Source organism: Nannospalax galili, unplaced genomic scaffold (assembly GCF_000622305.1).
Source record: "Nannospalax galili isolate Female #2095 unplaced genomic scaffold, S.galili_v1.0 scaffold577, whole genome shotgun sequence".
Lineage (NCBI taxonomy): Eukaryota > Metazoa > Chordata > Mammalia > Rodentia > Spalacidae > Nannospalax > Nannospalax galili.
Window position 1 is genome coordinate 1,469,139 of NW_008340387.1, and position 13,784 is coordinate 1,482,922.

Sequence of the window (13,784 nt, forward strand, 5' to 3'; positions counted from 1 at the left end):
ACTGCTGGTGGGATTGCAAACTCATGCAACCCCTATGGAAAACAGTGTGGAGAACTCTTAAAAAACTAAAACTGAACCTACTATATGACCCAGTTATATCACTCCTTGGCATATATCCAAAGGACTCATCCTATTGCAGACATACTTGTATAACCATGTTTGTTGCTGTTCTTTTCACAGTAGCTAAGAGACGGAAGCAACCTTAAGTGCCCCTCAACTGTCGAGTGGTTATGAAAATGTGGTACATTTACACAATGGAGTTCTATTCAGCAGTAAAGAAAGATGAAATAATGAAATTTGCAGGTAAATGGATGGATCTAGAAACTGTTATACTAAGTGAAGTAATGCAGACACAGAAAAACAAAAGACATTATGTTCTCCCTCATCTGTGGATCCTAGCACCAAATCCTTATAAATGAGCGCATATCCTAATGTAACTGCAGGAACCAGGAATATGGAAGGGAACCAGGGAGGTAAAAAGAAAGAAGGAATCTGAGAGAGAATAGTAGGAGAAAGGTGTTACTAAGAGCAAAATGTGTAAAAAGGGGGTAAAGGGGAGGGAGGAAGGAGGGCTATTCAAAGAACTATGGGAATAAATGGAAAATTCTCCTGATACACAGTGAAAAAAACAAAACAACAACAACAACAAAAAAACCTTAAGCACAGAAGGAACCCTACAGGGATTGAAGAAAATACTTCCAGAAGCCATATGGTTGCTAAATGAAAATCCCAGTGCCAGAGGTGGGTTGCCCCCCTATGAACTGTTGGCCAGAGGGGCCCTAGAGGTCCCCCAAACAGTAAAGGCCATTGCCAGTAATGTTGGGTTGTACACCAGAAGTGGATGATAAAACCCTATTGCTGAGGACACTGCATGATTTGAGTGCAGGAGAGGGAGAAATCAAGCTTAGATTAAGCTGGAAGCTCCCTGCCACTGGATGGGTGGCTCTCATAGTGCCAGAAGGTGATATGCAAATGTCTGGGGAAGAATTGTTTCCTTATAATTCTGCTCAACCACAGACTCCAGGTGCTGACTATCAGCAATGCCAAACAAAATGTTCCTGCTGGTGCAATAGTGACGCATCTAGTGTATGTGCAACCAGCAAATTTTCTAAAATATTTTATAATTTTTATTTTATGTGTATGAGTGTATTGCCTGCATGCAGGTAAGTGTACCCATGTCATGCAATGCCCACAGAGGACAGAAGAGGCTGTTGAATCCCCTGGAACTGTAGTTATGGACAGTTGTTAGCTGCCATGTGGGTGCTGGGATTTGAACCCAAGTCTTCTGCAAGAACAGCCAGTGTTCTTACCCGCTGAGCCATCTCTCCAGCCCCGCAACCAACAAATTTTCAATTGGATATAATGCCAGCTCCTAGAGGTGGAACACACATCTGGTACTGTAGACCAGGCCAACCCCCTGTGGCAGGGGAGGATAGAGGCCCCAGTGGGAGGCCACTGCAATTGTTTTGTTAGGCAGATGTGATGCACCTGCTAAAGTACCATCCAAACATTTGCGTTTATGCCATAGGTTAAGTTATTATAGCAGCCACTGTTTAGATGATTTTGCTTCTTGCTGTTTGTGTTTTTATAGTAGATGGACTCCCACTGAAATGGACCAACAGCACATGGAAAACAGATGATATAGAGACCCAACAGTTCAGTGCCTTGCCACAATGGGAGAAAGATCATCCCACACCTACCACCCCCTCCAAGGCTCAGGGACTTTTGCAGAAGAGGTTGGTGGAAAGAATGTAAGAGATGGAGGAAGGGGTGGAGTGTTACCCGGAAGTGTCCTCCTATCACAATGCTGGCAAGCTATAGTCACACCTCCTTCCCATGCTCCTCAAGGAGTCGATGGGGGAGTCAGTTACCCCTCCCACCTGATCAGTCAACCTTAGCTGTATGTGGGGGAGGGGCTAAGGATATATAAGCCGAGAACGAGAACGCCTGAGGCACCTCTCTTTCCATTTTATGCAGTTGTCAAGAAGTCACAGGACCTATATTTTAATGTGGTCTCTCCAGGGCAGCCATAAATGAGGGGGAGGCCCCCACTCTTCCGTAAATAACCCCCCATCCTATGCTTTGTTAGCAAGCCCAATAAACTCATTAGGATTTTCAAAAACAAACAAACAAAAAAACAGAACTAATGGAAACTTTCATTATTCCACCAAAGTTGACCCCATGTTGGCAAATCCTTTGGTCTTTGATTTCTTGTTCCTCTTTTCCCCTGTTAAATGTCATTGTATATATATTTTTATGTAACCTGCTCAAGTTATTTCTGGAAAAATGTGTTAAAAATTGCCTCTCTTTGGAATAATAAAATAGTCTCAAATTAAAAATAAATAAATAAAATACAAGATACCTCATTTTCTTATAACTTTATTTATTGGACTGGGACTGGGACTCAGTAGGAGAGTGCTTGCCTAGCATGCACAAGGCCCTGGGTCTGATCACGAACACTGCAATAATAATTTTTACATGAATTACAAATTGTAATGGAATTGTTTTGGATGGAGTAAGTTAAACTTGTTATTGAAATAAATTTTGCTCATTTCTCTTTTCTTTTTAAAATGTGGCTAGTAAGGCTTCATTGCTTAGTTGGTTAAAACACCTATCTGGTAAAAGGTGGCTGCCTGAATATTTCCAGTTACGTATGTGACTCACTTTTAAATTTCCATTACACAGCTTTGATTAAAGAGCTGGGAGTCACCCAGCTAAGCCAAAACTTCTCCCATGGTAAGCACTGGGGGTATGGCGGGTTTGGTCCCTTCCCAAAGGGGAGGACACACCAGACGCTGATGCCTTATGAGAAAGTGCTGCTTCTTTCCCATTTTCCTTATCCCCTTTGACAGGCTACTTGCTGGGACCATCTTCCAGTGCCACTCTCCCTCCACTAAGAGAATCAAGATATACCTGGGAAATTCCAGCAAATGGAGCGCCATGCTGTTCCACCCAGACAAAATCCTGGTGGCCCGTTTCTGTTCAACCCTGTCCCCCTTAGTCATCTAAGCCAGGACGGAGGCCACTAGAGCCATAAGGAGTCCCCTGCACCACTTCTATAGGCCCAATCAGGACTTCTCCTAGCTGGGCATAGAAAATATGGGACTCTGTCCCTTGGGAATTGGCACCCTAGTGGAAGAAGAGGTTCCACTGACAGGCTAACTAGAGGTGATCACACAGCCCCTTTCTGCTGGGCAACAGCAGGTCCTTGAGGTCTGGGCAGAAAGCTAAGGAACTGTTTCTCCCCACCCCATACCCACCAGTGTTCCTCCCCACATTTTGAGAACACTTGGGCCTCAGTGGCTAATAGCAAAGCCTGAAGAGCACTCCTCTGGTGGAAGTTTAAATCCAAGTGCAGCCAGTGGCCTGCTATGTGACCTTCAACATTCACCTCCCTGACTCTATGGAAATTCCTTCCATTGAATTGAAATGCATTTCCTGGTAATGTCACACACTGTTCCTAGATCCTCCCAGACCTTCCTGTATCAGTGCCAAATGACAGGCATTTAGAGACCGGAAGGCAGTTTGATTAAGGGCTCTAGAGGCTTCCCATCTCTGGGCTAGCATCCAGTTCCTTCTGTGGAGTGAGTCCATCCAACTCAACCTTCAGTCCATTGGATCTCCCCAGGAGCTTAATATGAGAGAGAGGTGAAGTAATGTGGTTATTAAGAGTTGAGTTCTGGGGGTTGGAGAGATGGCTCAGTGGTTAAGAGCACTGGCTGTTCCAGAGTACCCAAGTTCAATTTCTAGCACCCACATGGCAGCTAACCACCATCTGTAACTCCAGTTCCAAGGGATCTGATGCCCTCTGACCTCTGAAGGCTTTGGCAGCCTTGGTATGGATCCTAACTGCACTTCCTTCTAGCTATGTGACCTTGGGCAAGTTGCTTTATCTCTCTGTGCCTCAATTTTCAGTTTCCTTATTTCCAAGAAGAGAGGATAACAGGTCTGATTAGATCGTTGTGTTATGAGGATAAAGTCAGTTAAATGTGTTTAAGCCTTAACAGAGCCTGGCACATGGCTACATGTCACCTAGCATGTGTCTCGCCACCCACCCTCCTCACCTTGTCACCAGCTTATTTTCCAAGAAGGTGTTTGACCTAAGTTGGCTAGTGAGTTTCTTCTCTGGGATTTTTTTCAACGTGGGTTGTAGACAAATAAGTTGGTTTTCTCCATCAACTGAAGTTGCAAGATATACCACCCAGTGTTTTCTGTACTGTGAAGATGGTCAGCTCTGAAAGAAAATGAGGCTAATATGCAGAAACAGAACAAAGACAAGACACACATGGGAGAGTCCTGGTGCTACTTGCTCTCGAAGATGAACTCCATCCTGACCTGTATTAGCTAGTTTTCTCATTGCTGTGATCAAATACCTAACAAAAGCAACTAAAAGAAGGAAGGGTTTGTGTTGACTCGTGGTTTGAGAAGGGATGTGGTCCCATCATGGCTGGAATGGCACAGCAGCCGGAGCATGAGAGGGCAGGACACACGTGTCCATAATTAGGAAGTGAAGAGAGATGCATTCTGGCACTCTGGTCACTCAGCTTTTTATTCAGCCTAGGAGTCCAGCACACTGAATAGTGTCACTCATTCATATTCAGGGTTGGCTTTCCCTCTTCAGTAAAACCTCTCTGGAAACATCCTCACAGACACACCCAGAGGTGCGTTTCCACAGTGACTCCAACCCAGTCAAGTTGACAATGAAAACCAATCATTACACAACCCTTCCTATAACTTTGTTGTTTTTATCAGTTAGTTTTTGCTGTGTAACAACAATGGACTTGACTTGGGCTTTAAAGAAAAAAAAAATCATCTCACAAGTCTATGTGCTGTGGTTTACCTGGGCTCAGCAAGGTGGCTCTTCTGCTGGTCTCTCCTGTGCTGAGTCCTACAGCTGCCGTCAACAGGAAGCTTAATCAAGGATGGATGGTCCAGGATGGCCTGAAGCTAAGCTAGCATTTCCTACTATCTTGCCATGTACCAGGTGCTATGAGAAATACCATAGGTGGGAGAAAAAAATTCTTTTTTTGGATGGTCCAGGATGGCCTGAAGCTAAGCTAGCATTTCCTGACTATCTTGCAATGTACCAGGTGCTATGAGAAATACCATAGGTGGGAGAAAAAAATTCTTTTTTAGTATTTTATTATTTTTATTTTATAAGTGTATTGCCTGCATGTATGTAAGTGCACCCGTGTCGTACAATGTCTGTAGAAGTCAGAAGAGGATGCTAGATTCCCTGGAACTGGAGTTATGGATGGTTGTTAGCCAGCATGTAGGTGCTGGGAATCAAATGCAGGTCCTCTACAAGATCAGTCAGTGCTCTTAACCATTGAGCCATCTCTCCAGTTCTGAGAAAAAATTTTTACTGAGCTCTTAGTTCATTAGGTCAGAGCTGAAAATGCCAAGTGCAGTATGGATGGCACTTTAATCCTCCTCGTTTTTTAGTCAAATAGTTGTTATTATCACTCCTGTTTTACAGATGAGAAAACTGAGGCCCAAAGAAGAGGAATAACTTCCATAATATCTCAATACCTAGAGGTAGAATTCAAACCCAGGATTCCAGAGGGTTCCCAGAGGCCAAACTCTTACACCACAGCATCCCAGCCCTTCCCACATGAAAGAGCAAAAGTGACCCTACTACAGTCTTCATGCTACTCAAAGTGTTGCCATGGGGACTGAGAGGACACACCACCAATGGTGAACACCAACAGGGAAAGATTCAATTCCAGGCATTCAGTCAATGCCCCCTTTCCCTAATCTGTGCGGGGTGCTGAAGCAAGCATAGGAATGATTCAGATGGAGGAAGCAGTCAAGACCTGCTTGGTTTAGGCTCTCCGCTGACGCATTTATCAGCCTAATTCTTCAGGGTTAGTGAGAAAATGCCACTCAGAGCAAAGTCCCCTTCCCGTGGCTGTGCAAGGTCTCTGACTCTGGGTCTGGCAACATCAGATGTCAAAACCATCACCAGTGGAGAGACAAGGATCCTTAACCATCCTTTGAGCCCAGCTGCAAAGCCGGGCACAGAATCTGCTCACCATGCATCTCTGGGTACCAGACTAGAAGCTGTTGCTTCCAGGGGAAGGCGACACGTTTGTCCCGTTCTTAAGCAGCTCTGGAATTCCTCGGCTTATGGAAGTGGTTTCTGCCAGTCCAGAGCTGGGATGCCCAGAGCTACAGCATCCACATGCTCGTAGACCTGCACTCAGCTGAAGGCCTCGGCACTGGGGCCATAGGGAGAGTAGTGGAAGGAGGCGAACCTTGGAACAAACTGGCCCCTCTGCAAATTCTTATTCCATCTCTTTCTGCAGTTCCCATGAGCTGACGAGCAGCCTCCTCGACATCTGTAGAACAGGGATACAAGTCCCTACCCTACGCAACTCTTCCTGCACATCTTGAGCTAGCTGAAGCATGTCAGGACTCTGTTTCAGGAGGAGATCAGGGATCATCGCTGACCCAAGGCAGAAGGCCATAGGAAGGACTGGACCACACATGGGAAGTCATCAGAAATCTAGCAAGACACCCTTCCTGCCCCATCCTCTCCTTTTCTCTCCACCACTTACTTCATTCTTCTGCCTCTATAGACAGGCATCCATTTATCTGCTTCCTGTGGCAGAAGTTGGCTCTCCTGGATACTCCAGGTATGTGGAGAAGGGGGACTGTCCCAGCCTCAGTCACTTGAGCTGCTGTCTGACAGTCATCTTCTATATTCCTAGGGGGAAGAATCTCTAGTCCAGCTTGAGCCTATGGTCCACTCTAGTCTGATCAGCTGTGCCACAGAAGGATACAGCCTTAAAGTGAGTCACTAGTACAAGCAGGAGCCCAAGGAATAAAATGAAAGGGAGCACTTCTCAGAGTGCATCATCGTGATGAGGGGTACTCCCTAGAGTTCCCATGAGGATGGAATGAAACAGTGAACATCGGCCTCCTGCTGTCAATCAAAAGTTACTTCATAGGAGGGTCTTAGGTCAGTTTCTCTGGAAGTAGAGCTAAGAGGCGAGGGTGGAAGAGAATTGGGGAAATGCCTTATGGAGCAAGTTTTTCATATACCATCTATTACCATAAAAAGTACCCACAAACACCAAACACTGTAAGAGCCAAACCTGTGAAAATATATATGTTTCAAATTCTCAACAGAATTCTAAGGACCCCACTTATTTCTGCCTCACGTGCTGACTTTGGGCCTTTATGCCAGACCCTACTACATGTGACTTCATTGTGGGTAGTTGAGTTCCCTGTCCCCTCCTTCATCTCTCTCTTCTACAGATCACAGAGTTCTGGGCCTCATGTAATACCACTTGAACCTCCTAGATTCAGTAGCCTCCCATTAACTAGCCTACTCCCTGGCCTCAGAACCTTCATGGCCTGACCCTCGAGATTTCCTGTCTGATTATTGTGAACTGGACTCACCAGCTTCCTTACCCCCAAGCCATTCTTAGTTCTCAGAACCTGCTAGCCCCTCCCCTCCTGAGCCTCTGCACACACTGCTTCTTGGCCCAGAGCATGTTCCTCCGTCCTTTGCAGAGCTGGATCCTCCTCTCCTTCAGAGTTCAACATACTGTCACCTTTCTGAACCTCACCCTGTACATTCATAGCTTCCCCATGCCCTTGGTTGACAAAGCCATCTTGTGTGCCTCAGCCTATCCATGAAGCTCTGACCCACTTGCCTTCCACCACACATGTACTGTTTCATACAGACCAGGCCCTACGCTGGGCAGAAAGAGCCCTGTCTACCTTCCAGAGGATCCTAGACTGCTACAAAAGTTCCACGGTACACAAAGGAAGCAGCCTCCAACTAGGTCCCACACTGCCGCCCATGACGTTTCTCTGGGCCGCCTGTGTCATCTACAAAATGGAAATAACAGTGCTTTCTTCCTAGGGCTGTTGTGAACATTAAGTGAACTGATATTCCTAAAGAACTTAGAACAGTACTGTAGACAGCAAGTGCTCTATAAGTATTAGCCATCGTTGTTAGTGCTACCATCATTATTATCTGTCCTCAGGTTTGAAAAATGGCTGCACCCTCCTCTAGGCATCACATCCTCCTCCCTGGCAGGGAAAGGGAAAAGGCAAAAGACAAAAGGTAGTGCTGGCCGAATCCATGTGGGTTTTTCTTGTTGGTGGTATGTTTTGTTTTCTAATTGAGATAACGTTGCATACCATTAAAATTAACCATCTTAAAGTGAAGGATTCAGTGATATTCACAATGTTTTGTAACCACCAGCCAAAAGGAACCCTCATCCCCACCAATGTTACTCCCCATTCTTTCACCCCAATCCCTGGCAGCCACCCACCCACCAGCGTATGACTCTGTGAATTTACTATTTACTATTTCTGAATAATTTCTTCTACTTTTAAAGAGCCTTCCATCAGGTAGATGGTCTACCTGAGCTCTTCTGCTCATACCTCATGGCCCAGGAATGTGTTTCTTTTTCTTTTTCTTTTTTTTCTACACAGTCTCACTATGTGACCCAGACTGGCCTCAGACTTTCAAATTCTTGGTCCTCCTGCCTCAGCCTCCTGGGTACTGAGGAGCACAGGTGTGAGACACTATGTCAGACTAACTTTTCTTATTCTACTTTGAATGGAGCACTTACAACTATATTTTTAATTTTCATTTATTTATTTATTTATTTATTTTTATGTTCTGCCCCATGTATGTGCACCTATGTGTACAATGTCCAAGGCCAGAAGAAGGTTTCAGATCCCCTGAAATTGGGGCTACAAATGGTTGTTAGCTGCCATGTAGGTGCTGAGAACCCAACCCAGATCCTCTGCAAGAGCAGTCAGTGCTCTTAATCACTAAGCCATCAATCCCACAGTCATATTTTACTGATTGAAAGGCATATAAATTCATTTTAACTGTTTCAGAATAAGAGCTTTTTAAATTGATAACATCTCATATTTAGTGAAATACAGTGTCCAGCACTGTTCTACATGCCTAAATGAAATGGTTAATTCCCTGCCTTTATGGAACTGGTGTGCATGTGGTGGGATATAATCAATTAAACAACAAATAAGTGAGTTGTTTAGTGTGTTAGGATAAAGATGCTTAGAAAAAAAAAAATCAGAGCAAAGTGAGTCCCATTCCAGGAATGGAAGAGAGACAGGGTGCTGTTTCCATATGTTAATTCTCTACTACTACGTAACATGTTACTCTAACACTTAGCAATTTAAAACATACACATTCGATACCTCCATTTCTGAGGGTCAGGAATCCAGGAGTCACTGGGGTCTCTCATGAGGCTGTAAACAGGATACAGGACTACAGTCCTTTGAAAGTTTGATGGAGCTGAGGATTCACTTCCAAGTTGGCTTACAAGATGCAGAGACTGGTGAAAAGCTGCCATACCTTGCCAGCTATTGGCAAGAAGACATAGTTCCTTGTCTCATAGGCCTTTCTACAGCTGCAGGAGTGTTCCCACACCACATCAACTCACCTTCTACAGGGCAAGGGTTCTTTGGCAAGAAAAAGCCAAAGTCAGCTGAGGTGGTACACACATGTAATCTCAGCACTTGGGAGGCAATGGCAAGAGGACTGGGAATCAAAGGTCATCCTCGAAAGTCATCCTTGGGTACACAGAGTTTAAGACGAGCCTGGACTACATGAAACCCTGTTGAAAGGTGGGGGATAGCATCTTTCGGGTCTGGTTTAGAAGTGGCATCATCAGCTCTCCTCTAATCTGCTGGTGAGAAATGAGTCACACTCGCTGTCTCTCTCACACTCAGGGAGAGAGGAATTGAAGGCAGGAATGTCAAAGAACTTGTGGACAGGTTAGGAAGCCACTACAATTAACCAGTGCTGTCAGAATAAGAGAGAGGTGATATTTGAGTGAAGCCTGAATCCGGGGAAGGCATTGGTGAAGCAGACTTGGGGGAGGAGAGAGCCTTCTAGGTTCAGCAAGCTGTGGAGATGTGGGTCAGGACCTTCAGCCATTTCAACAACAAAGGCAAAGAAAGTGCCCCATGGGAGGCCGCCAGGAGGACCACTGCACTCCTTCCTCCATCAATAAGCAGTTGTGTGACCTTGGGCAGGTCCCTTCCCTTTCCTCCTCTGTGAAACAGGAATAATAGCAGAGGTTGGATATCTAAGACACTCGGGGCAAGAAATGCTTCAGATTTTGGAGGGTTTTTTGACTTTGGAATATTTGCATAGACTTGAGCATCTTTAATTCTAAAATTAAAATCCAAGGCTGGGCATGGTAGCACACAACTTTAATCCCAGCACTAAGACGGCAAATTCTGTGAGCCCAAGGCCAGTCTGGTCTGCATAGGAAATCCAGGCCAGCCAAGGCTACACAGTGAGACCTTATCTCTAAAATAAAATTAAATTAAACATTTTTAAGTGAAAATAAAAAATCCAGGGCTGGGCAAACGGTTCTGTCTGTAAAGTGCTTGCCAGGCAAGCATGCTGACCTGAGCTCGCCTCCCCAACACCCACATAAAAAGCTGGGTGTTGGCCCTGCATCTCTGTTCAGCATGAAAGAAGCCAGAGAGGTTTGAGTCCCCATTTCCCATCAGCAATTTCAGAGGATGGTGTGATAAGAATAGGAGGTAGGAATTGGCTAGGCAGTTAGGGTAAAAAGACCCCAAAGAAAACTAGCCAGTTTCTTAGCTAAAAGTCAAAATGTCCTTGGGCAGCATACCTTGTTCCAAAGGCCAAAAATGTCAAAAGTATTTGGGAGCTCTTATCTAATCCCTAAAAGATTTTAGGTTTACCTCTTCGGAGGGGGGAATGTTAGAGTAGCAAAAAGCCCCATTTAAAAAAAAAAGGAAAGAGTACACGAAGTTGTCAGGAAAAAGTGTTGGAGAGATATGGGAGGCATTGAAGGGGAGGGAGTGGGTGTGGATTTGATCAAAACACCTTATATGCATGTATGAAATTCTCAATAACTTTTTTTAAGTTAAAAAAAAAGTTGGGCCGGGCATGGTGGCACGCGCCTTTAATCCCAGCACTCAGGAGGCAGAGACAGGTGGATCTCTGTGAGTTCAAGGCCAGCCTGATCTACATAGTGAGTTCCAGGACAGCTGGGGCTACAGGGAGACCCTGTCTCAAAAAAAGACCAAAAAAAAAAAAAAAAGTTGGGTGTTGGGCTGGAGAGATGACTCAACAATTAAGAGCACTGGCTTCTCTTGCAGAGGACTTGGGTTCGAATCCTAGCACCCACATGGTGGCTATTTTATTTATTATTTTTATTTTATGTGTATGAGTGTATTGCCTGCACGTATGTGAATGCACCCATGTCGTGCAATGCCACGGAGATCAGAAGAGGGCTTCGGATTACCCTGGAACTGGAGTTAAGGACAGTTCATAGCCACCATGTATGTGCTGGGAATTGAACCCGGGGTCCTCTGCAAGAGCAGACAGTGCTCTTAACTGATGAGCCATCTCTCCAGCCCGATATATTTTTTTAAGTCTAGTGTGATAGTACAAGCCTGTATCCCCAGGGCTGGGGAGGTGGAGACAGGAGGATTCCCGGGGTTTGCTGACTGGCCAACCTAGTCCAATCAAGGAACTGCAGGTTCAGTGAGAGGCTTTGTCTCAAAAAACAAAAAAATAGAAAGCAATTGAGGAAGACACAAACATCTACCTCTGGCCTACACACATGCACACACGCATGCACTCACGCACATATACACGCATACATGAAGTCAGAAATCTGAAATGCTCTGAAATCCCATTGTGTTTCCTATGTTTGGCAGCCTGCTCCAGACTCTACATGACTAATCACACACACACACACACACACACACATACACACACACACACCTTTTTTTTCTTTTTTGTTTAGTTTAGTCTTTTGAGACTTGGTCTCACAGTGTAGCCCAAGCTGGCCCTGAACACTCAGCAATCCTCCTGCCTCAGCACTCCTCGTGCTGGGATTGCAGCCTTGGGTTACCATTCATTTTCTTTTTTCAATCTCTGCTCCTCTCCATGGAGCTTAGCCTCACCCCCTGTGACTCCCTGTACAGCCTGTAACCTGTATCCTCCTCATCCTCCAATCCCCTAATTCCTCTTTTTATTCTCCCTATACCTATTACTTTCTAACACATGGTCCTTGTTTTACCTTATGGGTTTATGTGTGTTGTACATGTATGTGTTTGTATGTGTGGACGTGTGCAGTATAAGTGGAGGCCAGAGGTTAATATCTAGTGTCTCCCTCTATCGCTCTCCATTTTATTTTTTTACATTTGTGTGTGTATGCACATGAATGTATGTATGTGCCACAGTACACACAACTTTCTGAAGTCCGTTCTCTCCTTCCACCATGTAGCCCTGGGGATTGAACTGAGATCAGCAGGCTTAGCAACAGGCACCTTTACCTGCTGCACCATCTCACCAACCCCCACTTATTTTTTGAGAAATATCAAACCTGGACTTGCAGATTGACCTCATCTGGCTGGCCAGCAAGCACCAGGATCCTCCAGTTTCCACCTCCAGCACTAGGATTACAAACAAGATATAACATTTGGCTTTTTATATGGGTTTTGGGGATCAGAACTCAAGCCCTCATGCTTGTATGGCAAGCACTTTACCAACTGAATCATCTCCCTGGTGTCTTTAATGAGTTTTTTTTTTAATGTGCATGATTATGTTGCCAGAATGTATGTAAGTGCACTCATGTTGTGCAATGCCCACAGAGGCCAGAAGAAGGTGTTGGATCCCGTGGAACTGGAGTTACGAACGGCTGTTAGCCGAAACGTGGATTCTGAGAACAAAACCCCGGTCTTCTGAAAGAGCAGCCAGTACTCTTAACTGCTGAGCCACTTCTCCAGCCCCCTCTAACTAGTTTTTAACCCCCGACTCCATCAGTCCACCCATCAAACGCATGTGCAATAATTTGTGGCCATCATGTCTGCAGTTTCCATTAGATTCTCAGAATAGTTCATGTCCTTAAAAACTTGAAAGTCACAAGCCAATTAATGTCTGATGTAGGGAAGGCACTTGATATTTGTTGACCAAATTAAAGAACATTAAAAACATTCACAGATATTTTAGAAAATATTTTATTTTTAGTTAATGTGTATGGGTGTATTGCTTGCGTGTAGGTAGGTATCCCCATGTCGTACAATGCCCACGGAGGTCAGAAGAAGGCATCAGATCCCCTGAAACTGGAGTTACATATGGCCACTAGCGGCCATGTGGGTACTGGGAATCAAACCTCGGTCCTCTGCAAGAGTAGTCAGTGCTCTTAACTACTGAGCCATCTCTCCAGCCCTCACACACATTTTTAAAGGAAACTGTCTTGTGATGTAATGACTACCAAACACTGATTCCTTAAGCCAACTATGTCAGAAGGATTTTTAAATGTAGATTCTCATGATTCAAAAATACTCTCAGGGGGCTGGAGAGATGGCTCAGCAGTTAAGAGCACTGGCAGCTCTTGCAGAGGACCTGGGCTCAAATCCCAGCACCCACATGGTGGCTAACAACCATTTGTGACTCCAGTTCCAGGGATATCTGACACCCTCTCCTGACCTCCACTGGCATTGCACAACATAGGTGCACTTACATACAGGCAGACAATACACTCATATACATAAAATTTAAAAATAATAACAAAAATATCTTCAGTCCTAGCACTAGGGAGGCAGAGGCACAAGAATAGAAAGTTTGAGGCCAGCCTGGACTATACAGCAAGGCCCTGACAAAAATAAATAAACTCTCAGAGTCTGAGTCAGAAGGTTAGGATCCCCCAATGACACACCTCCAGATGAGATTGAGGTCCAACCAGGTTTAAGAATTTAGCTTTAATTGAAGCTTTAATTGAAGGGAGGGATGGAGG